Below are 27,068 nucleotides of genomic sequence, written 5' to 3' on the forward strand. Positions count from 1 at the left end.
ATGGAGACGATTCGTTTGCTGATCTCTTTGGCAGCGCAAATGAAGTGGAAGATCTATCAACTTGATGTCAAGTCAGCCTTCTTGAATGGCTATATTGAAGAAGAATTCTATGTTGAACAACCATTGGGCTTCGTGGTAAAAAATCTTGAATATAAAGTGTTAAAGTTGAACAAAGCTTATTATGGATTGAAGCAAGCCCCACGAATATGGAATAGTTTCATCGACAAGTATTTTCATGACAATGGGTTTACTCGTTGTCTCCATGAATATGCTCTTTATCTTAAAGTTCATACTAATGGAGATATCTTACTTGTTTATCTTTATCTTGATAATCTTATTTTTACGGGTAATAACCCAAGTTTGTTTGAATCTTTTAAGAAAGATATGTTTCGTGAGTTCGAGATGACAGACGTGGGGCTCATATCACACTACTTGCGTCTAGAAGTAAAGCAGGTGAAGGATGGAATTTTCATCTCTCAAGAAAGCTATACAAAAGAGATATTGAAGAAGTTCAACATGCTCGATTGCAACCCCGTGAACACACTGGTGGAGAGTGAGACAAAATTGTCCAAGTTTGACAAAGGAGAAAAAGTGGATCCCACATTTTTTAAAAGTCTTGTGGGAAGTTTGAGGTACTTGACTTCTACCATGCCAGATATACTCTATGGAGTTGGTGTAGTAAGTCGCTCCATGGATGCTCCTAGCTCCACTCACTTGAAGGTCGTTAGAAGAATTCTTCGTTACCTAAAAGGTACGATTGAGTTTGGGCTATTTTATTCTACTTCTAGTGATTTCAACCTTACAAGATTTTGTGATAGTGATTATGCGGGAAATATTGATGATAGAAAAAGCACAACTGGTTTTGTATTTTTCTTGGGTGATTCTGTTATTTCTTGGAGTTCAAAGAAACAGTCCATTGTTACTCTCTCGACTTGTGAAGCTGAATATGTTGCAGCAACATCTTGTACGTGTCATGCTATCTGGCTTGGAAGATTATTGAAGGAGCTCAATTTGCCACAAATTGAAGCTACAGAGATTTGTATTGATAAAAAATTCGCACACGCACTTGCCAAGAATCCGGTGTATCATGATCGAAGCAAGCATATTGACACACGGTATTACTTTATCAGAGAATGCATTTTAAAGAAGGAGGTATAACTCAAATATGTGAAGTTTCATGATCAAGTTGCGGACATTTTTACAAAACCTCTCAAACTTGAAGATTTTTAAAGATTGAGATCAAGACTTAGAATGAAGAAGAAAAATGAGAATTAAGGGGTAGATTTGTGGGACCAAGTAAAATAAAAAAAGTCAAATTTGGTTGGTTACATTGCATGTGGGCGGCTAAAGAAAGTTAGCATTTTGCAATGCAAATTGCAAAAGCCAAATTTGATGGGTTGCATTAGACGGCTCCTCCCCTTATAAATAAAGACATTCACTTCCATCTCAAACACACCAAAATAAGATAGAAGTATTAGAGTTGTGTGAGTAATCCACAGACTATTTTGTGGGAGATATTTAAAATAGTCTGTGAGAAAATAGAGTGGGAGTAATATTATGGTGAAATATTTAAAATAAAGAGTGTTATTTCTTTTGAGTCGTAGTAGTCTTTTGACACTACACAGTTGTAATATTATAGTGGTATTATATTGCTCCTATCGGGTATTGTATTTACCCCGTTAAAAAATTTGGTGTTATTGTTACTCTCTTGTGTTATTATTATTTGTCATGGATATTATTCCTAGGCGGGATATATTTATTTTCCCAACATAAGGAACACTCCATATTAAATTACATATGTATTAATTTGCATGCTTTACGTTCTATTATGGGGGAAAAGGGGATCAAAATGCTGCTAAAAGTTTTCTCTTAAGGTATATATAGAATTAACATGCAAAACATAACGGGACCAATTTAATTTTCTGCTTCAAAATTAGAAAGCAAGGGGTCACATATAAAAAACATTTTTAGTAACTAAGTTAAAGAAGATTTGCCCTATATTTCGTTTATAAGCCGTTCAAATATTAAGAATGTGGGGACCAATTTAATTAATGGGCTGTGAATTTATAATTGTACTCACATGCTGCTAAGTTTAGTTCTATTACAAAGACTTACTGGTTGATCACAGTGCTTTATAAAAAGGCTTTATATCTCACGCTTCTTTCTTCTTCTTTACAGCATTTTACTGGGGATTATATAGCAAAATTCGCAGGAAAATAAGTTTCCTACAAATTTTTCTTCCGAAAATATTTCGATGAAAAATCTTCGTAGGTAATTATTACCTGTGAATTTTCAAGATCCTCAGGTAAGTTACGTGGGGATTTTGAATTCGCATGTAAATTATCTGGGGTTTTAAATTCGCATGTAAAGTACTTGCGGATGTTTCCATAAAAAATTCTAAATATTCGCATGAAATATTTGGTAAAAAAATAACGAAAATTAGGAGTTTTCTTGTGGATTTTGATAGGAATTTTCAAGCGTAGGTGTCAAAATTTTTAGACTATAAATTAAAATTAGTATCATAGCATTTTTATGTATTTTATTAATTCAACTCTCAGCATATATGTTTTTCGTATATACTATATATATACCCAACTGCCACTTCCCAATGTAGTACTACTATTTACTTACTAATGCTTACTTCTTATTTTATAATTTTTTTTTATTTTGTAAAAGGATGCATTAATTAAGGATTCCGCAAAACAACGAAACACTCTTCTGCGAGTAATAGCAAATTACGTTCATATTACTGTTAAATTTAATATCTTTTTGTTGTTTTTCTAAAATTCATTTATATTCTCGAATAACATATTAATTTATTTTTTTAAATAAAAAATACATTAATTAACAAGAATTAAATACATTGTACATGATAATTAGTAAGAATTATTTCGCTACTCCTAATAAAGTATATGTGATTAAGTTATTTTAATAATAATAGAATTTAATCCAGAGATGATGTTAGAAGGTAGAATCATAAGATCACTAGATTAAGTTTCAATACTGACAATCTCAAACTACATCATTTTATACATACTATAGTTAAATTTTATCTTATTAAATACACGTGAAAAAATGACATACTTAACATAGAAAGTTATAAAAACTAGTTACGTTTTTATAAATGTAACATAATTTTCTCTGCTAAGAAACTAAACTTAAATACTATTCAATCATTTAGTATATTTTTTAAAGATATTAGCTGAAATATGTCACATGTAGTTGTATCCTAGCTTTATCATGTCCTTTATATCAGTCATATTAAATTTTTAATTCTTAAAATAACTAGCTTTGTGATAATTATTTTGTATTGAATTTGCTGAAAAGAGAAATAATTAACTATGTTATGCTTAATGCCTTATAATGTTCAATCCAAACATGTATACATCTATAGGTTTTATATAGGATCAATATTTTTACATTTACCTACATATAAATCGATAAATTATAATAGATAAAATCAATTCCTATGGATATTCTTTACAAATTATAATCTACGCTCTTAAGCCTTAAAAATAATATTTTTACCCTCCTCGATTTGTGTGCGCAGTTCGGGCAGGTTTTCGAAAAGCTTTTATCTTGAAAAGTAATGAAAATAAGAATTTTTGCCTTAAAAGATGATTTTAGTTGACTTCGATCAATATTTTTGGTAAACAGGCCTGAATCCGTATTTTGACGGTCCCAGTGGGTCCGTAACGAATTATGGGACTTGAACGTATGTCCGGATTCGAATTCGGAGGTCCCTAGCTCAAGTTATTAATTTTTCATGAAAATTTAAAGTCTAGAAATTAATTATTTTAAAGAATTTATTGATGTTTGGCATTGTTAGTACCGGGTCCGTATATTGGTTCCGAGACCGGTACAGGATTATTATGATATTTAAGGCATGTCTGAGAAATTTGGTGAGAAACGAAGTTGATTTGGACCTTCGGTTGAGAAAATAGTAATTTTTAAGTGTTCTTGAAGATTTCATTCGATTTAGTGCTAAATTCGTAGTTCAAGGTGTTATTATGGTGATTTGATATCGCGAGCAAGTTCGCATGATGTTTTTTAGACCTGTGTGTATGTTTGGTTTGGAGCCCCGAGGGCTCGGGTGAGTTTCGGATAGGTCACAGGATGTTTTGGACTTTGGAAATCTGGTTTTTCTACAGAGTCTGTATTCTGGCATGTCCTTTATCGCATTTGCGAAGGTACTCTTGCGAACGCGAAGAGTAAACTGGGAAGCTGATGTTTTCTTCTTCGCGAACACGAAGGCCTGGTCGCGAACGCGAAGTGATGGGGGACTTACCCTTCACGAACGCGACTGGCTCAACGCGAACGCGAAGCATGTGGGGACCTGGGGGATGGTTGGTCATGTTCTTCTACACGAATGCATCTACGGGGTCGCGAACGCGAAGGCTTGGGGGGAGCTGCCTTACGCGAATGCGTAGAAAGACTCGCGAACGCGAAGGCCTTAGGCCGCTGTGCATCGCGAACGTGACAGGCTTCTCGCGAACGCGATGAAGGCCGGTCCAGTAACTTAAAACAGACTCCAAACATGGGTTTAAGCCATTTCTTCAACATTTTTCAAGAACCAAACGGGTAGAGGCAATTTTCAAGAGTCATTTTCTTCCCCAAATTGTTGGTAAGTGATCCTAAACCATTTTCTTTCAATTACCCATTACATTTCTCGAATTTTCAACCTAAAATCTAGAGTTTTCATGGTAGAATTAGGGGTTAGGGTAGAAACTAGGAATTTCAGAAATTTGGGGATTTAGACTGCAATTTGGGGTCGGATTCCAAAACCACTTATATATTCGAGCTCGGGGATAAAAAGGTAAAAGAATTTGATCCGATCCTCGGGTTTTAACCAAGTGGGCCCGGGGTCGATTTTTTGACTTTTTGGAGGAAAGTTTGAAAAATTTAATTTATGAAATATAATTGATTCCTTTAGCAATAATTAATATTATTGAGTCATTTTTGAATAGATACGAGTGGTTTGGAGGTGAATTCCAAAGGAAAAGTTGTGATTGAGAATTAAGTGGCCTTCCGAGCAAGGTAAGTGGTGTGTCTAACTTTGGCTTGAGGGAATAGGTATTGTGTGAGTATTTGCTACATATTTTATTGTTGAATACGATGTATAGTTGAGGTGACGAGCATCTATACGTTGTGGTCGAGTCATAGCATACGAGTGAAATTCCATTTCTTGCAAATTTGTAGTCTTAAATCTTGTTATCCATGCCTATTATTGTTGTTGAAATGTTGGGAGACTTGTATCTGGTTCCACGGAGGTCGATAAAATTGTGAATATTGATTCGAGGTCGAGATGCTAAATTGTGAAAGTAATCATTGATGAAATATACAAGAAATTTCTCTCTCTATCCGTTATTATTGATTCTGTGAATTGTGACTCCAAATCCGGGTGGTAGTAGTTAATACAGATTTATGATATCTCACACTTATTATATTTCATCTTAGTTAATTAGTGTTAATTACTGAATGGAAATAAGGAATTGATTAATGATTCTCTAACATTGGCTTGCCTAGCAAGTAAAATGTTAGGCGCCATCACGGTCCCGTCGGTGGAAAATTTCGGGTCATAACAGTTGGTATCAGAGCACTAGGTTGCTTAGGTCTTACGATTCACGAGAAATCTTAGTAGAGTCTGGAGGATCGGCACAGAGACGTCTGTGCTTATCTTTCAGAGGCTATGAAGTTTAGGAACAAGTTTTCCTTCTATTCTTCTCTGTCGTGCGATTTTGCTTTCTCAATACTGATTGAACTCTTCTCCTCTTATTCTCTCGCAGATGGCGAGAACACGTACTGCTTCCTCCGCTAAGCAGCAGCAAGAGCCTCCAGTGACAGCTCCTACGAGGGGCAGAGGTCGAGGCCGAGGTAGGGGCAGGGCTCAGCCTAGGTCCCGAGCAGCAGCCCCAGCAGTGGAGCCTCAAATAGAGCTTGACGAGGAGGTTCCAGCCCAGACTGTTCCTGCCGGACCAGCTCAGGTTCCGGAGGAGTTCATTGTCACCCCAGTACTTCACGACGCTTTGGTCATTTGGTGGGCCTTATGGAGAGTGTGGCCCAGACTGGCGCATTTCCCATGGCACCAGCAATCTCTCAGGCTGGAGGAGGAGCCCAGACTCCTACCACTCCCGCTCCAGAGCAGATAGCTCCCCAGTATCAGGCTTTAGCAGCTCAGCTAGTCGGATTAGTTTAGCCGGTTATTACGGCACAGGTTGGAGAAGGGCCAACTATGTCTTCTGAGGCCTTATGAAGATTAGACAGGTTTATCAAGCTCTTTCATGTTCACTTCAGTGGTGCTCCTTCAGAGGATCCCCAGGAGTATCTTGACAGCTGTCACGAGGTTTTATGGAACATGGGTATAGTGGAGACCAATAGGGTCAATTTCACTGCTTTCAGATGATTGGTTCCATCAAGAAATGGTGGAGATATTACTTGTTGACCAGACTAGCTGGGACGCCTGCTCTTACTTGGGACCAGTTCTCTCAGCTCTTTATAGAGAAGTTTCTGCCTATCATATTGAGAGAGGAGCGTCGCCGTCAGTTCGAGCGTCTCCAGCACGGCAGCATGACTGTTACTCAGTATGAGACCCGTTTTGTGGATTTTGCCCATCATGGTATTCTCCTACTTCCCACCGAGAGAGAGAGAGAGGGTGAGGAGGTTTATTGATGGACTTGCTCATCCTATCAGATTGCAGATGGCTAAGAAGACTGGGAGTGAGATTTCTTTTCAGGCGTCTGCTAATGTCGCCAGACGAGTCGAACTGGTTCTTACTCAGGGAGGTCAGGGGTGTGACAAGAGACCTCGTCATTCCGATGAGTTCAGCAGTGCCTCACCTTGAGGCAGGAGTACTTTTGGTAGAGGCTATCCTCCCAGGCCATTTCATTCAGCGCTCCAGGCATCCTATGGTGCCTTAGGTGGTAGTTGCCCTTAGATGCATTATTCCGACCAGCTAGCCTATAGTGCACCATCAGCTCCTATTAGTGCACCTCCACTCCAGAGTCATCAGGGTGGTTATTCAGGTCGACAGGGTCAATTTCAGGGTCAGCAGTCACAGCAGCCGAAGTTATGTTATACTTGTGGTGATCCGAGGCACATTGCTAGATTTTGCCCTCGGGCGACGGGCAGCTCACAGCATCAGAGTTATCGTGCCATGGTTCCTGCACCAGTTGCTGCACCACCTGCTCAGCCAGCCATAGGCAGGGGTCAGGTAGCTAGAGGTAGAGGCCCGACTGTTATAGGTAGAGGTCAGGCCGTTAGAGGTGGAGACCAGAAAACTAGAGGTCATCCCAGGGACGTAGTTCAAGGTGATGGGGCCTAGCCCCGGTGTTATGTTTTCCCAGCCAGGCCTGAGGCTGAGTCATCTGACGTTGTTATCATAGGTACTGTTTCAGTTTGCAGTAGAGATGCTTCAGTTCTATTTGCTTCTTGTTTGGTTGTGCCTTGTAATTCTTTGGGTGCTCCTGTGTATGTGTCCACACCAGTGGAAGATGCTATTGTTGTAGATTGTGTTTATCGTTCGTGTGTGGTCACCATTTGGAGTCTCGAGACTCATGTAGATCTTCTACTTCTCGACATGGTTAATTTTGATGTCATACTGGGTATGGATTGGTTTTCACCTTATCATGCTATATTAGATTGTCATGCCAAGATAGTGACCTTAGCCTTGCAGGGGTTGCCTCGATTAGAGTGGAGAAGAAATCTTGGCCATTCTGCCAGCAGGGTTATCTCTTATGTGAAGGCTCGGCATATGGTCGAGAAGGGGTGTCTAGCTTATTTGGCTTATGTCCGCGATTCTAGTGCGGAGGTTCCTTCCATAGATTCGGTGCCGGTTGTTCGTGAGTTTCTGGAGGTGTTTCCTGCAGACCTTCCGGGGATGCCACCCGATAGGGATATTGTTTTCTGCATTGATTTGGCTCCGGGCACTCAGCCTATTTCCATTCTGCCATACTGTATGGCCCCGCCAAAGTTGAAAGAATTGAAGGAGCAGTTGCAAAATTTGCTTGGTAAGGGCTTCATTAGACCTAGTGTCTCGCCCTAGGGTGTACCTATGTTGTTTGTGAAGAAGAAAGATGGATCGATGAGGATGTGTATAGATTATCGACAGGTGAACAAAGTCACCATCAAGAACAAGTATCCATTGCCAAGGATTGATGATTTATTTGATCAGCTTCAGGGTGCCAAGGTATTTTCAAAGATTGATTTGAGATCTGACTACCATCAGTTAGGATTAGGGTATCCGATGTTCCTAAGACATATTTTCGGACTCAGTATGGGCATTATGAGTTTCTAGTGATGTCATTTGGGCTAACAAATGCCCCAACAGCATTCATGGATTTGATGAACCGGGTGTTCAAACCCTACTTGGATTCCTTTGTGGTTGTATTTATTGATGATATCTTAATCTACTCCCACAGTCGAGAGGAGCATGAGCAGCACCTTTGGATCGTTCTTCAGACTCTGAAAGACAGCCAATTATATGCTATGTTCTCAAAATGCGAGTTTTGGTTGAGTTCAATTGCTTTCTTGGGTCACGTTGTATCAGCAGAGGGTGTTTAGGTGGATCCTAAGAAGATTGAGGTAGTTTAGAACTGCCCTAGACCCACAACAGCTACAGAGATCCGTAGTTTCCTGAATTTGGCGGGCTATTACCGTCAATTTGTGGAGGGGTTTTCATCTATAACATCCCCGTTGACCAGATTGACCCAGAAAGGTGCCCCGTTCAGGTGGTCAGACGAGTGTGAAGCGAGCTTTCAGAAGCTCAAGACTGCTTTGACTACGACACTGGTATTGGTGTTACCCACAGGTTCAGGATCTTATACAGTATACTGTGACGCATCTCGTATTGGTCTGGGAGCGGTATTGATGCATGGTGGCAAAGCTATTGCATATGCTTCATGGCAGCTGAACGTTCACGAAAAGAATTACCTTGTTCATAATCTAGAACTGGCAGCCATTGTTCACGCGCTGAAGATTTGGAGGCACTATCTTTACGGCGTTCCATGTGAGGTATTCACTGATTATTAGAGCTTGCAGTATTTGTTCAAGCAGAAGGAACTCAATTTGAGGCAGAGAAGGTGGTTGGAGCTGTTGAAAGACTATGATATCATCATATTGTATCATCCCGGGAAGGCCAATATGGTGGCCGATGCTTTGAGTAGAAAATCAGCTAGTATGGGTAGCCATGCATATATTCCGGTGGGTGAGAGACCGCTTGCAATGGATGTTCAGGCCTTGGCCAACCAGTTCGTGAGGTTGGATGTTTCTGAGCCCAGCCGTGTTCTTGCTTGTACAATGTCTCTGCCTTCTTTATTTGAGCACATCAGAGACCGGCAGGATGACGATCTTCATTTACTTGTCCTTAGAGACATAGTGTGGAACGGTGGTGCCAAACAGGTTACTATTGGAGATGACGGAGTTTTGGGGATGCATGGTTGTATCTGTGTGCCAAATGTGGATAGACTTCGTAAAATGATCCTTGAGGAGTCCCACAGTTCCCGGTATTCTATTCATCCGGGCGCCGACAAGATGTATCAGGACTTGAGGCAGCATTATTGGTGGAGGCGAATGAAGAAGGACATAGTTTCCTATGTAGCTCGGTGCCTAAATTGCCAGCAGGTAAAGTGTGAGCATCAGAGACCTGGTGGTTTACTTCAGAGGTTAGAAATTCCTGAGTAGAAGTGGGAGCGTATCACTATGGATTTTGTTGTTGGACTCCCACGGACTTAGAGGAAGTTCGATGCAGTTTGGGTTATTGTGGACAGGCTGACTAAGTCAGTGCATTTCATTCCTGTGGCAGTTACCTATTTCTCGGAGCGGTTAGCAGAGATTTATATTCGGGAGATTGTCCGTCTCCACGGTGTGCCAGTGTCTATCATTTCCTATCAAGGTACGCAGTTTACCTCGCACTTCTGGAGGGCATTTCAGCGTGAGTTGGGTACGTGGGTTGAGTTAAGCACAACATTTCATCCTCAGACGGACGGGTAGTCCGAGCGTACTATTCAGAACTTGGAGGATATGCTCCGCGTTTGTGTTATAGACTTCGGAGGATCGTGGCATCAGTTCCTGCCCCTTGTAGAGTTTGCCTATAACAACAGCTACCAGTCGAGCATTCAGATGGCTCCCTATGAGGCATTATATGGTAGGCGGTATCAGTCGCCAGTTGGGTGGTTCGAGCCGGGAGAGGCTCGGTTGTTGGGCACAAACTTAGTACAGGATGCCTTGGATAAGGTCAAGATTATTCAGGATCGACATTGCACAGCTTAGTCCAGGCAGAAGAGTTATGCCTACCGTAGAGTTCGTAATATTGCATTCATGGTCAGAGAGAGAGTGTTACTTCGGGTATGACCCATGAAGGGTGTAATGAGGTTCAGAAAGAAGGGCAAGTTAAGCCCTAGGTATATCGGACCTTTTGAGATTCTGGAGAGAGTGGGAGAGGTGGCTTACAGGCTTGCGTTGCCACCTAATTTAGCAGTTGTTCATTCGGTATTCCATGTGTCCATGCTTCGAAAGTATCACGGCGATCCGTCCCATGTGTTAGATTTCAGCTCTCTCCAGTTAGACAAGGATTTGACTTACGAGGATGAGCCGGTGGCACTTCTAGCCTGGCAAGTTTGCCAGTTGAGATCAAAGAGTTACCCTTCAGTTCGAGTGCAGTGGAGAGGTCAACCTATTGAGGCAGCTACTTGGGAGTCTGAGTCCGATATGCGGAGTAGATATCCCCACCTTTTCACCAGCACGGGTACTTTTCTATGTCTATTCGATGACGAACGATTATTTTAGAGGTGGAGATCGTGATGACCCAAATGGGTCATCTTATGTTTTAGAACTCGAATCTGTTCTCTTAAGCCTTAAAAATATCATTTTTACCCTCCTCTATTTCAGTGCGGAGTCTGTGAAGGTTTCCGGAAAGCTTTTATGTTGAAAACTAAAGAAAATAAGAATATTTGCCTTAAAAGTTGATTTTAGTTGTCTTTGGTCAACATGTTTGGTAAATGGGCCCGGATCCGTATTTTGACGGTCCCGGTGAGTCCGTATCGAATTATGGGACCTAGGCATATGCCCGGAATCAAATTCGGAGGTCCCTAGCACAAGTTATGATTTTTTTATGAAAATTTAAAGATTGGAAATTAATTATTTTTAAGAATTTATTGATGTTTGGCATTGTTGGTAACGGGTCCGTATTTTGGTTTTGGAGCTCGGTACAGGTTTATTATGATATTTAAGACCTTTCTGAGATATTTGGTGAGAAACGGAGTTGATTTGACGTGATTCGGACCTTCAGTTGAGAAAATAGTAATTTTTAAGTGTTCTTGAGGATTTCATTCGATTTGGTGCTAAATTCGTAGTTCTAGGTGTTATTTTGACGATTTGATATCGCGAGCAAGTTCGCACGATATTTTTTAGACCTTTGTGTATGTTTGGTTTGGAGCCTCGAGGGCTCGAGTGAGTTTCAGATATGCCACGGGATGTTTTGGACTTTGGAAATCTTGTTTTTCTGCAGAGTCTGTATTCTGGCATGTCCTTCTTCGCGTTCGCGAAGGTACTCTCGCGAACGCGAAGAGTAAACTGGGCAGCTGAAGTTTTCGTCTTCGCGAACGCGAAGGCTTGGTTGCGAACGCGAAATAATGGGGGACTTACCCTTCGCGAACGCGACTGGCTCAACGCGAACGCAAAGCATGTGGGGACCTGAGGGGTGGTTGGTCATGTTTTTTCTACGCGAACACATCCACGGTTTCGCGAATGCGAAGGCTTGGGGGAGTTGCCTTACGCGAACGCGCAGAAAGACTCGCAAACGCGAAGGCCTTAGGCCGCTGTGCATCGCGAATGCGACAGGCTTCTCGCGAACGCGATGAAGGCCTGTCGAGTGACTTAAAACAGACTCCAAACACGGGTTTAAGTCATTTCTTCAATATTTTTCAAGATCCAAACGGGTAGAGGCGATTTTCCAGAGTCATTTTGCTTTCCCAAATTGTTGGTAAGTGATTCTAAACCATTTTCTTTCAATTACCCATTACATTTCTTGAATTTTCAACCTAAAATCTAGAGTTTTCAAGGTAGAATTAGGGGTTAGGGTAGAAACTAGGAATTTCGGGAATTTGGGGATTTAGACCTCAATTTGGGGTCAGATTTCAAAACCAATTATAAATTCGGGCTCGGGGATGAATGGGTAAAAGAATTTTGGTCCGAACCTCGGGTTTTGACCAAGCGGGCCCGGGGTTGATTTTTCGACTTTTTGGAGGAAAGTTTGAGAAATTTAATTTATGAAATATAATTGATTCCTTTAGAAATAATTGATATTATTGAGTCATTTTTGAATAGATACGAGTGGTTTGGAGGTGAATTCTAAAGGAAAAGTTGTGGTTGAGAATTAAGTGGCCTTCAGAGCAAGGTAAGTATCATGTCTAACTTTGTCTTGAGGGAATAGGTATTGTGTGTGTATTTGCTACGCATTTTGTTGTTGAATACGATTTATAGTTTAGGCGACGAGCATCTATACGTTGTGGTCGAGTCATAGCTCTTGCAAATTTGTAGTCTTAAATCTTGTAATCCATGCTTATTATTGTTTAATGATTCTCTAACGTTGGCTTGCCTAGCAAGTGAAATGTTAGGCGCCATCACGGTCCCGTCGGTGAGAAATTTCGGGTCGTGACACATATTAATTTTGTAACTTTCCGAAAAAATATAATTTTTAAATTTAAAATAATATCCTCTTAAAATTTCAAATAACATTTTAAAAAGTTTTCAAAGAATTTCAAACTTAAATATCTAGTTATAAAATTATCAGGTAAATTTTTTAGTATCATATATCGAAATAAAACAACAACAATAAATTTTTATCTAAATCCTAAGAACAAATTCCCAATTTGTATCATGAAATACTCAGTAAATTATCAAACAATAATTTTTGCCTAAATCCACACAAGTAATCTCTAGTTAATTTCTTACGTAGTAACATTTCTAGGTAAATCCCAAGCTATATCACCAAGAATAAATTTTAGCAAAATTACAATAATAAAATCTATATGTGATTCCCCAAATAAGTAAATCCCCAAGAAAAATATTTTAACCAAATTCACTTCGACATAATCTCTAGGTAATTTCCTAGGTAAGAAAATTCCCATGTAAATCCCCAAGAAACTATTCCTAACTAAATCCGCAATAATAACATCCCAGGTAATTTCGCCGCTAAGAGAATTCTCAGGTAAATCCCTAGGAAACTATCCCCAACTAAATTCGCATGTAGAATTTCCTACGAATTTTCCTTCGAATTAACATAGGATTTTGTTTCTATTTTCTTTATTGGTTTACCTACGGATTTTCTTACGTAAATATACTTGCCAATTTGTTCCCAGGTAATATTTTGGCGCATAATGACGCCAATATAATAAAAGGAGTAACCCAGATATAAAATGCTCAGCTGAATCATGATTTTAAAAAAAAAATGTTCTGCTTTTCAAGTACATCAATGAAAACCCAAATCGTTCACCCGAGTTGTCAGAAATATGAATAAGTTTGAAAACAATCATTTTTCCCAAAATCCTATCAATAATAAATAAGATGTATCATTTTCTTTCCAGATATCCAGCGTAAAACAAATACATCACTATGCACATCTCTCAACATGCGTGAGAAATCATGAATGATGTGATACCGTACAGTATGAGGAAAATACATCTCTATGCATGTATGTCATGTGTGCATATCAATATAATGTATCTCAGAGATGTACTCATTTACTCACACTCTCAGAGTACTCAATCTCACTGTCTCGCATTCTCTCTCACTATGCTCAACACACTCAATCACTCAACGCTATACAATACCTATTGCGGCATGCAGCCCGACCCCTGTTTATAGTCGACTGCGCTCACTAGGGGTGTGCAGACTCCGGAGGGGCTCCGACAACCCAAGCGCTATAATCTAAACGGACAACTCACATGCTGCACGGAAAACTCACGTACCATAATATCAATATCTGGATCCGCACGGACAACTCACGTGCTATAATAAGCCAATCTGGCCTGCTGCGACATGCAGCTCGATCCCATAATAATAAAGTATATAAAGCCAATATGGCCTGCTGCGGCGTATAGCCTGATCCCATAATTATCCTCACAATCAGGCCCTCGGCCTCACTCAGTCATCAATCTCTCCAGTCTCTTTCTCATGGGCTCACAATGTCATGAAAATAGCCCAAAATGATGATATGATGTATCAATAAATAACAACAGAGACTGATATATGCTATGCAATGAAATAAAAATGACTGAGTATAAAGTTTTAATCTAAAACAAATAATTCACAGCAATATGACCTCTGTGGGTCCCAATAATACTGGCACATAGCCTCAACATAATTTTTAATATGATTCTCAGCTAAATTTCTTCAACATATAAAACTGCATAGAAAATGCCATGATTATGACTACAAAATTCAACAGAACCAATTACATCACAATTTTTATGGTGCACGCCCATACGCCCGTCACCTAGCATGTGCGTCACCTCCCAACAATTCACATAATACATATATTCAGGGTTCATACCCTCATTTTCAAGGTTAGAAGAGTTACTTACCTCGAACAAGATGAATCCAATGCCGAGCAAGCTAAACAATGCTCCAAAAATCCCATTCTGCACGTATCAACTCCTGAACGGCTCGAATCTACCCACAATAAATTTGATTCAGTCCACTCAAATTATAGGAATTTGTTCCATATCAAAAGACTAATGTTTTTCACAAAATCCGAAATTACACTAAAAAATCGCCCGTGTGGCCCACGTCTCGAAACCCGTCAAAAGTTACAAAATCCGAAAGTCCATTCCACCACGAGTCTACCCATACTAATTTTACCAAAATCCGACCTCAACTCGACTTCCAAATCTTCAAATATTATTTTCAAATCCCTAAGTTCAAATCCCCGATTTACACTTCAAAAACATGTAATCTAGTCGGATTATTCTATGATAATTCAATATTATGGAGTATAAATGATCACAAGGGACTTACCTCAAGTTTTCCTTTGAAGACCTTGCTCAAACATCGCCCAAACCGAGCTTGAAATGCCCAAAAATGGCAAAAGCTCGGAACCCCTCTGTCTTTGTACGGCCCAGGGATTTTCGCACCTGCAGCAATTTGGCCGCTTCTGCGCGAACTGCATGTGCAGAAAAAGCCCCCGCATCTACGCCTTTGCTCGCATCTACGCACCTATGTGCGCTTCTGCGCAAGTCGCTTCTGCACGCATCCTTCCGCATCTGCGCTCACGCAGGTGGGGAATTTTCCTCACACCTGCGACCACTGTCTCATAGCCCTCTGCCCACATCTATGCTTGCCAGGCTCGCTTCTGCGATGGAATTTTCTACATGTGCGATTGCATCAGATGACAGAACCTTCAGCTTTTGTTTCAAAGTCCGAAATTGATCCGTTAACCATCCGAAACTCACTTGAGGCCCCCGGGATCTCAACCAAATATATCAACAAGTCCTACAACATCATACGAACTTAGTCGAACCTTCAAATCACCTCAACAACGCTAAAACCATGAATCATACCCCAATTCAAGCCTAATGAACTTTAAAATTTCAAGTTTCTATAAACGGCGCCGGAACCTATCAAATCACGTCCGATTGACCTCAAATATTTCACACAAGTCATAAATGACATAACAAAGGTATTCAAATTTTCAAAATTTGATTCCGACCCTGATATCAAAAAGTCAACTCCCCGGTCAAACTTATCAAAAATTTAACTTTCGCTATTTCAAGCCTAATTCCACTACGGACCTCCAAATAATTTTTCGGACACGCTCCTAACTCTAAAATCACCATACGGAGCTATTGGAAGTATCATAATTCAATTCCAAGGTCGTTTACATATAAGTGAATATCCGGTCAACCTTTCTAACTTAAGTTTTTAATTATGAGACTAAGTGTCTCATTTCACTCCGAAATCTTTCCGGACCTGAACCAACTAACTCGATAAGTCATAAATCAACTATAAGGCATAAATTGAGCAGTAAATGGGGGAACAAGGTTGTAATATTCAAAATGACTGGTTGGGTCGTTACAATTTCCCCACTTAAATATACGTTCGTCCTCGAACATGCCAAGAGTTGTTTCCAAGCCATCAAATCACTATTGCATCTTACCATGCACATACTCGGGGGTGATCCCACATCATCCTATTCCACATAGGCCTCACAACACAATACAACTGAATATCCATAATTTAACCTTAGCCCAAAAACCTTGGAATTCAATTCCCAACCTTCAAAATTTCTTTTTCAAGACACGAATCTTATATTTACACAATGTATAATCCTGAACAATTTGTATCCAGCCATAACCATAATCCCAGATTTAATCGCATAACATACTACACAACTCGCATACTCGTAATACCATTTCTGATCACAATAACTACTCAAAACCAACCAAGTACTAGTATAAAACCTCATATCAAGCCAAACCTCGTTCCAAAAACCTTCGTTCACTAGTGATAATTAAAGAAACATGCAGAAATCTCATGACCACTTACCAGATCAACAAGTCACGGAGCTCTCTCGCCTCAACCAGAACCAAAATTTCTTTCTGAGCCGACTTTCAATATTATCCTTCCGAATATACCGTAATCACACCTGATAGTACCCATTTTAGGTCCAATGACCTTATATTATTAAACACAACTATCCCACAGACATGCCACATCAATATAACCCAAGCCACAACTGCGCAATCTGTGTACCCAAATATGGGAGATATCTCAAGGAAGGGAACTGTATTGCAAGTTCAACAAGCACCAACACAAACGCAATATTACAACCAACTCCTCAAATTTTGTGAAAAGGATAACCGTAGGTTCTTGTGCACAATTGTAGACGAAGGAAATTAATAGATCAGATAAATTACTATAGAAATAGAATTCCCACCCAAGGCACGGACAACTCACGTGCCAATAATATGAATCGCCCGGCATGGTCACAGGCCTCCAATCCTAACATATCATACAGGAGAAAATAAACAAGTACACATGTATATGATAATAAAATAAGATTCTCATGCTCCTGGACTGGTAGAAATAGCACGCCATAGTGTAAGCACGTGCAAAGTCTGCTATCACACTTCAAATCGGCAATTTTATTTTTTAACGCAGAATTAGTAACTACCCCGTTTATTTAGGAAATCATCTTCTTTGTAACCTAAGGTATAGCCCAGATAGTTCTCAACAAAGGTACGAATATGGGAAATGTTATAACTTTACACTTAACAGTCAACCCTAGGCATATAATAGCCTAAGCATTCTTCGTAGTATGAATACTTGCTCTAATGACCGCACATGGGCTCAAACCTCACATATATGTGCATTCATAGCGCGTAGCTATCACAAATAATTAACGCAACTAGTGCCTCCACCGAGTTTTAAATAAAATAGTCACCTCAAATAGATCACAACCCCGAAACAATATATTTCTGAGAACTCCCAGTCTTCAAATCCCCAGAACACACGAATCACCATTTCTGATCCAATCTCCACAGCCCGAATGACTATCACATCCTTAATGCACAATCATCCCACTCGGAATATTTTCATAATTCTTCCGTGCCGCATAGCAATAATTTGAATATCAGCAGTCTATTAACCATGTGTGTACCGCAATAGCGAAACACAATGCACTTTTTGAAATGAGCACCCTTCTCAGGAATTACCGAACAATTATAACATTCATCGAAATATTTAAAATTGACCATGCTGTCCAACATTCGTTACCTTCTCTTCAAGACTGGACTGTCACCTTGTACATATAAATCCTAATCCCACACAACACATCACACTTATTATGCCATCATGTGACAAGCACAAGAATTCCATTATCAACTTTGAGTCACCAGCAAATTACATACCTGGTTAGTTAGAAACCTTCCTCTTGCTTCCTTCTAGGAGGAAATCACAATACACAACACGTTTCCCACACCAGTAGAAAATATCCGGTTCAAACCATGGTAGAAACCATCAAGAACACGTTGAAATCCATCTACACATAACCAAGCTATTAGAACTAAATTCCTCTAACTCGACCAAACCACGTAGGTCACCAAAACCCAAGAATATTGCCACCAAAACATCTATAGTCTCACCACATCATAATTACCCCTATAAATACCACAACCGAAACAACCACTCTGAAAAATACCTTATTTGAGTCTAAGGTCATTTCATTCACCTTCCTGATATCGAAATATAAAACCCATAATGATATACAAAAAAATGCCACAAGTTTCGACACCATCCAACTTAAGTCTCAGATTTTTGCCATAAACAAATCCGCCAAAAATTCTCAATTATTACATATTAATCTCGAATCCATTAGAACTTTCTTGAGAGTCACCCCTTTTGTTCAAATCCACATTACACCGCCCAAATAGGACAAAAGACACGTGCCCTATTAGCACAATAACACTCAAATAAGTAACTCTACTTTAATACCACCTATCAAATTCATACTCCGTGCGTACCACATCATTCACAAAATAACAACTCACACATCCCACGATTTCCATATACTCATAAGTGCAATATAACCCGTATCAAGGAATTTCCTTATTCGAGTCATCCTCGATCTCAACTTCTGCAAGTCATAACTAACCCACCTGTATGCCTCAGCCCAAAACTAAACCTTTACGTATAACCATGAAATTGAATTATCAATAGTAGGCTCCCCTACTTGGCTCAAAGCCATAGATTAAAACATTTCATAACTCACAATACAATTACTCTATTACTGCCATAATGCCACAGTCAGTTCAACGAAACTTCTTCTCAAACTCATGCAACGCTAACCATAAAAATACCCCAAATCATCCTCTAAGTTCGCAATCATTCTCTTGACACTCAAGTCAACTTTTTAAGCCAGATTCAAATTCAAATCTCCACACATACTCCATGCTGGTAGAAAAGAAACTCTCCACTCACATATAACAAAAATACCTACGTAGATTACTCCGCAGGAGATAACCCACCTGCTTAGTCTCAAATTGGCATCTTGTTATACCCTTTTGCAGCCACAATTACTATGAAATCACTTAATCTTTCTAAGTCCAAACTCATTAACCAGACACGAGAATTTAATTTTTCCTAAAAATTTAACAACGTGAAAGATCTTTCAAAATATTCACACTCGAGATTGTACGTCACATCAAAACAAAAATAAAGCACCCAATAACCTTCCTTTACATTTCAAGGAAACACTTCTCGTCATATTCAAATCGTCTTAACACATCCCGCGGTCATATCATACCCATCACACAGCTATTCCACCGCTCATCGAGCCACAAATTCTACTTGTAGGGTCATTATCGGACATATGAGTCCAATTGTACAAGTTACAACTGAAGCTACTGAGCTTAAGCTGCGGTCTAACCCTAGCCTCAAGTCCTCCAGACAAGCCCATCACCAAAACACAGAATACACATCTCGAACCTCATTCATAGAATCACAAGCTGGCGATGCACAACTGATACCGAGCACTCATGTGCGCATACGAATGCGTGGAAGGAATTCAAAGAGTTATATTTCAAGCAGAATCAATTCCGCATGATAACGAAAGAAAGATGGGAAATTATCCTAAATGCCCTGTAGCCTCTCGAAGATAAGTATGGACATCATCATACCGATCCGCAAGACTTTACTAGACACTTGCTCATGCCTTATAGAACCTATGAAACTAGAGCTTTGGTACCACCTTGTCACGAGCCCAAATCTACTAGTCGTGATGGTACCTAGCCCAACCCGCTAGGTAAGTCAACTAATAACCATCCAATTTCAATAATATTAATAAGACAATTGAACGAAAGGAATTATCTGAATCTTAAATATTTTTTCCAAGAACTGGTAGTACAAATCATGAGCTTCTAAGAATAGAGTTTACAAAGCGGAAATGAAATAAATACATCATCTGTTTGAATAGTAAATAAACAGAGTTTTGCAGATCTAAAGCTACCACAAACAAGAGGCAGCTACAGTCGGGCTGCAGGTACATCTTCAATCCAGCTCCCATCGAACACAGCAACATCAACAACCAACATCTGCACGCAAGGTGCAGAAGTGTAGTATGAGTACAACCGACCCCATATACTCAATATGTAACAAACCTAACCTTAGGTTGAAAGTAGTGACGAGCTTGTACCAAGATCAGTGTCCAACTCCCATAAGAAACAACAATTCATAACAACATAAAGCAAGTAATAAAAGGAGTAACCCAGATATAAAATGCTCAGCTGAATCATGATTTCAAAAAAAAATATTCTGCTTTTCAAGTACATCAATGAAAACCAAAATCGTTCACCGAAATTGCCAGAAATATGAATAAGTTTGAAAATATTAATTTTTTCCAAAATCCTTTCAATAATAAATAAGATGTTTCATTTTCTTTCCAGATATCCAGTGTAAAACAAATGCATCACTATGCCCATCTGTCAACATGCGTGAGAAATAATGAATGGTGTGATACCGTACAACATAAGAGAAATACATCTATATGCATGTATGTCATGTGTGCATATCAATACAATGTATCACAGAGATGTACTCATGTACTCATACTCTCAGAGTACTCAATCTCACTATCTCACATTCTCTCTCACTATGCTCAGCACACTCAATCACTCAGCGCTATACAATACCTGCTGCAGCGTGCAGCCAGATCCCTGTTTATAGTCGACTGCGCTCACTGGGGGTGTGCAGACTCCGGAGTGGCTCCTACAACCCAAGAGCTATAATCCGCATGGACAACTCACGTGCCGCACGGACAACTCACATTCCATAATATCAATTCCTGGATCCGCACGGACAACTCGCGTGCTATAATAAGCCAATCTGGTCTGCTGCGGCGTGCAGTCCGATCCCATAATAATAAAGTATATAAAGCCAATATGGTCTGTTGCGGCGTGTAGCCCGATCCCATAATTATCCTCACAATCAGGCCCTCGGCCTCACTCAGTCATCAATATCTCCAGTCTCTTTCTCATGGGCTCACAATGTCATGAAAATAGCCCAAAATAATGATATGATGTATCAATAAATAACAACAGAGACTGATATATGATATACAATTAAATGAATATGACTGAGTATAAATTTTCAATTTAAAACAAATAATTCACAGTAATATGACCTATTGGGTCCTAATAATACTGGCACATAGCCTCAACATGATTTTTAATATGATTCTCACCTAAATTTATTCAACATATAAAACTGCATAGAAAATGCGAAGATTATGACTACAAAATTCCATGGAACCAATTACGTCACAATGTTTATGGTGCACGCCCACACGCCCATTACCTAGCATATGCGTCCTCTCCCAACAATTCACATAATACATATATTCAGGGTTCATACCCTCAGCTCCAAGGTTAGAAGAGTTACTTACCTCGAACAAGACGAATCCAATGTCAAGCAAGCTAAACAATGCTCCAGAAATCCAATTATGTGCATATCAACTCCTGAACGGCACGAATCTAGCCACAATAAATTTGATTCAGTCCACCCAAATTATAGGAATTTATTCCATATCAAAATACTAATCTTTTCAACAAAATCAGAAATTACACTAAAAAATTGTCCGTGGGGCCCACATCTCGAAACCTATCAAAAGTTATAAAATTCGAAAGCCCATTCCACCACGAGTCTACCCATACTAATTTTACCAAAATCCGACCTCAACTCAACTTCCAAATCTTCTTCAAATCTTATTTTCAAGTCACTAAGTTCAAATCCTCGTTTTACACCTCAAAAACATGTAATCTATTCGGATTATTCGATGATAATTCAATATTATGAAATAAAAATGATAACAAGGGACTTACCTCAAGTTTTCCTGTGAAAACCTTTCTCAAACATCGCCCAACCCGAGCTTGAAATGTCCAAAAATGGCAAAAGCTCGGAAACCCTCTGTTTTTGTAGTGCCCGGGGATTTTCGCACTTGCGGTAACTTGGCCGCTTCTGCGCCAACCGCATGTGCGGAAACATCCTTCGCATTTGTGCCTTTGCTCGCATGTGTGCGCTTCTACGCAAGTCGCTTCTGCGCGCATCCTTTCGCATCTGCGCTCACGCAGGTGCGGAATTTTCCTCGCACCTGTGACCATTGTCTCACAGCCCTCTGCCCGCATCTGCGCTTGCCAGGCTCACTTCTGCGAGCTCGCACCTGTGATGGAATTTTCCGCAAGTACGATTGCATCAGATGGAAGAACCTTTAGCTTTTGCTTCGAAGTCCGAAATTGATCCGTTAACCATTAGAAACTCACCCGAGGCCCCCGAGATCTCAACCAAATATATCAACAAGTCCTACAACACCATACGAACTTAGTCGAACCTTCAAATCACCTCAACAACGCTAAAACCATGAATCATACCTCAATTCAAGCCTAATGAACTTTGAAATTTCAAGTTTCTACAAACGACGCCGGAACCTATCAAGTCACATCCGGTTGACCTCAAATTTTGCACACAAGTCATAAATGACATAATAGAGGTATTCAAATTTTCAGAATCGGATTCCGACCCCGATATCAAAAAGTCAACTCCCCGGTCAAACTTTTCAAAAATTCAACTTTTGCTATTTCAAGCCTAATTCCACTACGGACCTTTAAAAAATTTTTCGGACACTCTCCTAACTCCAAAATACCATACGTAGTTATTGGAATCATCAGAATTCAATTCCGAGGTCGTTTACACATAATTGAATATCCGGTCAACCTTTCCAACTTAAGTTTTTAATTATGAGACTAAGTGTCTCATTTCACTCCGAAATCTTTTCGGACCCGAACCAACTGACCCGATATGTCATAAATCAATTGTAAGGCATAAATTGAGCAGTAAATGGGGGAACGTGGCTGTAATACTCAAAACGACCGATTGGGTCGTTACACTTATTTTGGTTAATTTTGTTTATAAAGTATGTTTGGATGGAAGTGCTCCCGCATTCCACTCTTATCCAGGAACTGGCTTTGAGTGTATAGTTGGCTCATTCATCTTCAGGTATATATATACTCATATTTTATGTTAATTTGGTTAATTAATGTTGTTGTGTGTTTTTTAACCTTATTTTTGCTAATCTTGAACTCTTAATTTCTAGGGAGGGGGTGGTGTGAGACCACTTTCGACTGCCAAACTCGTGCGGCAACGGACTTATCTTCGAAAAATAAGCCAACTGTAGCTTATTTTAGAGAAGTTCTAAGCAATGTTCCTCAACAAAATCCAGGTGCATGTTTAATGTAGTAGGTTGTTTGTATTTTTACTATTTACCTTTTCTTCTTGCAAGTGTATGTTGTGGCACTAATAACTATTGAAGATACACTACTAGAAATTCAGCAAAAACCGACCAAGGTCGACCGACCAACTTTGGTTGGTAAAACAACCGACCAAAAAACCGACCAAAGTTGGTCGGTTTTTCAAAATATTTTTTTTTTAATTTTTTTTTTTAAGAAACCGACCAACTTTGGTCGGTTTTCTTTGGCGCAAAAATGCGGGAAACTATTTTTGAGTCCCGCGAATTTTATGTTTCAAAAAACCGACCAACTTTGGTCGATTTTTCAATTAATATAAATAAAAATTAATATTAAAAAAACCGACCAAAATTAGTCGGTTAATTCGGCGGGTCATTTAAAAAAATCGACCAACTTTGGTCGGTAATTTTACTTTTTAATAAAACCGACCAACTTTGGTCGGTTATTTTCGTGCGAAAATACAATTAAAGAGTATAAATCAAATAAAAAACAGTCTTAAAACAAAATGTACCAATGATCTAGTGGTAGAATAGTATCCTGCCACAGTACAGACCCCGGTTCGATTCCCAGATGGTGAATTTTTTTTTACATAATTAAAATACCGACCAACTTTGGTCGGTTTTTTTTGCAATATTTTTTTTTTGAATTTAATTGACCGACCAAAGTTGGTCGGTAATTTCCGACCAACTTTGGTCGGTATTCCTTTCCGACCACAAAAATATCGTCCACACGTAAATGGTCGCGTTTTGGTCGGTTTTTGGCCATTACCGACCAACGTTGGTCGGTTTTTTTGGTCGGTTTTTACCGGATTTCTAGTAGTGATATTCTCAACATTTATTTTTAGATTTCTACAATTGGAACCTAGTTAAGGTTAGATATTGTGATGGATCATCATATACCGGTAATGTTGAAGAAGTTGACCTGTAAGTTAGAATCTTCTCATTTGTTGGTGTTAATTAGAAGTGTAAAATGTTAACTGTCTAACTAGAAATGCCAAAAATATCAGGTTACAAACCTCCACTACAGAGGGGCAAGAATTTCTGGCGCAATCATAGAGGAATTGTTATACCGTAAAGGAACGATGTATGCTCTCAAAATGTATGTCTCATATCTCCCTTATTGTACTCTTATTTCTCTCCAATTAAGTGACAGAAATACAAAAAATGTTTCAAAATTTCTTTGACAGTCCATTCTTAGTGGAACTTCAGCAGGAGGGTTGGGTGCAATCCTACATTGTGACAAGTTCAGACTTTTTTTCCCATTGATTGCTCGAGTAACATTTCTGATGCTGGTTTTTTTGTGAACGTGTAAGTTCATGAACTATGAGAAATTAATCTTTTTAAGAGTGTATTTTCTCTTTTTAACTAATTCTTGTATTAGTTTATGCAGAAAAACTATAATTGGTGAACCAGTTATTGAGGAGAAGTGCAAGAAAGTCGTTGCCTTACACGTAAGAGGCATCGTTTAAATGATTTCCCTTTTCTTATTTTTATTAGTTTTATCTCGACTATAGTTCACTACATTTTCCTTGTACCTAATTAAATTAAATAAACATTTTTTATCCTCTTTTGGGGTAATTTAGGGATCTGTCAAGAATCTGCTACTCTCTTGCACGGCCTTGAGCTTAGACCCAAGTTTGGTAAGACCAATTTTATTTATTTAGTTATTTTGTGAAAAAATGAGCCTAATTGATTTGTCTCACAAATATACGATGATTTTGCAGTGCTTCTTCCCTCGGTATGCAGCAAGACATATTTGCACACCACTTTTCATCGTCAACTCGGCCTAAGATTCTTGGCAGGTTAGAAAATAAATTTCTATGATTTACAAATTTTGTTCATTTATCCTATTACTTTATTTCTTTCGTTTCCTTCCAAATTCTAAATGGTTTTGCCTTTTGATTCATAAAAATTTAGATAAACAACAGTTTAGTTCCCAAGGAGGCTGATCCAGATAATAGGTGGATAAATTGCAAAACAAATATAAATAATTGCTCACCTAGTCAACTGCAAACTCTTCAAGGTATATATATTAGCCAGTTTATTCTCTTTTAACATTTTCTCTAACTTGTTTTTGAGTTTTTGTTCATCAGATTTGAGGTTGACGTTTTTGGAGGCACTGAACGAACTAGGACCAAGTATATCAATAGGATATTTCATTTCCTATTGCCATTCCCACAATGGTATTGAAGAACAAGGCTATTGGTCCTACAACAACTCTCCAACATTAGCTAACAAGGTCACTTTTCGTTTTTCCTTTTTTCTATTGTATAATTTTCAGCTTTCCTTGAATTGTTATTTGACAATAACTCATTGTAACAGACAATTGTCGAAGCTGTTGGAGACTGATTTTTTGATTGGAGTGGGTTTCAAGAGGTTTATTGCCCTTATCCTTGTGGCAAAAATTTCCATTAGAGGTGCTCGTGCATGTAGTATTACGTACTATTTTTGTATTTCAGATGTTTTTTTTCCTTTTAACAAGTGGGAGTAATTAGTATAGAGCTACCTCAGTGTCTTTGTTATGACCCAAATACCGAACCAGTCGTGATAGCGCCTATCGTGAAACTAGGCAAGCCGACATTCTCAATATGCTTTCAATATATAACAGAAGTGAGCTAAAGCAATTAAACTAACTGAAGGTTTACATAATAACGGGGTAAAAACCCAAAACACAAGTGCAGAATGATAGCCCGACATCGGGGTGTCACTTAGTCATGAGCATCTAACAACCAATCTAGAAACAGAGTCTACTACAGTCTGTGTCAAATGCTAATACAAGAGAGAAAAGATAATAAGAAACGAGAAACAAGGACTGTGGACGCCAGCAGCTACCTCGCAAGTCTTCGAAAATCAGCTCGCGCACGAACTCAGCGACCGCCAGAACCATACACACCTGGATCTGCACATGAAGTACATGGTGTAGCATGAGTACAATCAACTCAACAAGTAATAGAATTAAATAAGGAACTGAGAAGCAGTGACGAACTATAAAAATACAGATCATTTCAAAAGTTTTTAGTAAAGAGCGAACATGCTTTCAAATCCGGTGGTATAAGTCAAATCAGTTCGAGCTCAAGTAAAACAAATACAAATCTTCAAGAAATTTCACAACAACAACAGATAACAACTAAGTGCAATAATAACTAAAAGCAAGTACAGTCTCTCAAGCCAACAATCACTCAACTCATCGCAACAGCTCATACTCTCGGCTCTCAACCCTCAATACATACTCTCAATAGGTACCTACGCTCACTGGGGGTGTACAGACTCCGGGGGGATGGGAGGGGAGGGGAGAGGCTCTTTCATCCCAAGCACTATATTGCTATGGCGCGCAACCCGATCCAATATTATTGCGGCATACAACCCGATCCAATATTATTGCGGCATGCAACCCGATCCAATAATATATATATATATAGCCCGAAGGTTTGTTGCGGAGTGCAACCCGATCTAATAATATATATATATAGCCCGAAGGCTTGTTGCGACGTGAAACTCGATCCATATACCTCACAGTTCGTAGCTCGGAACTCAGGCCCTATCTCATCTCTAACCTTTCCAGCCCCTCGGGCTCACAGAATATCATAATAATTAGCCCAAACAGAGAATACAATAAGTATCAACAAGAAATGAGAGGGAACGAAGATATAACACACAAGTAAGAGTGTGACTGAGTACAAAACAACAATTAGCAGTCAATTCAACAAGTATTCGACTGTTGCGGGTCCTAACAGTGATATCATATGGCCTAGACATGGTTTCTAACATGAAAGGCAATCAA

General features: G+C 39.3%; 1 pseudogene; it reads left to right on the forward strand.

The window, feature by feature from the left end:
• On the forward strand, nt 1-25,769 carry LOC117276506 (pectin acetylesterase 8-like; annotated as a pseudogene).
• The last annotated feature ends 1,299 nt before the right edge of the window (nt 25,770-27,068 follow it).

The sequence above is a fragment of the Nicotiana tomentosiformis genome, chromosome 12 (genome assembly GCF_000390325.3).
Source record: "Nicotiana tomentosiformis chromosome 12, ASM39032v3, whole genome shotgun sequence".
In the NCBI taxonomy this organism is placed as follows: domain Eukaryota; kingdom Viridiplantae; phylum Streptophyta; class Magnoliopsida; order Solanales; family Solanaceae; genus Nicotiana; species Nicotiana tomentosiformis.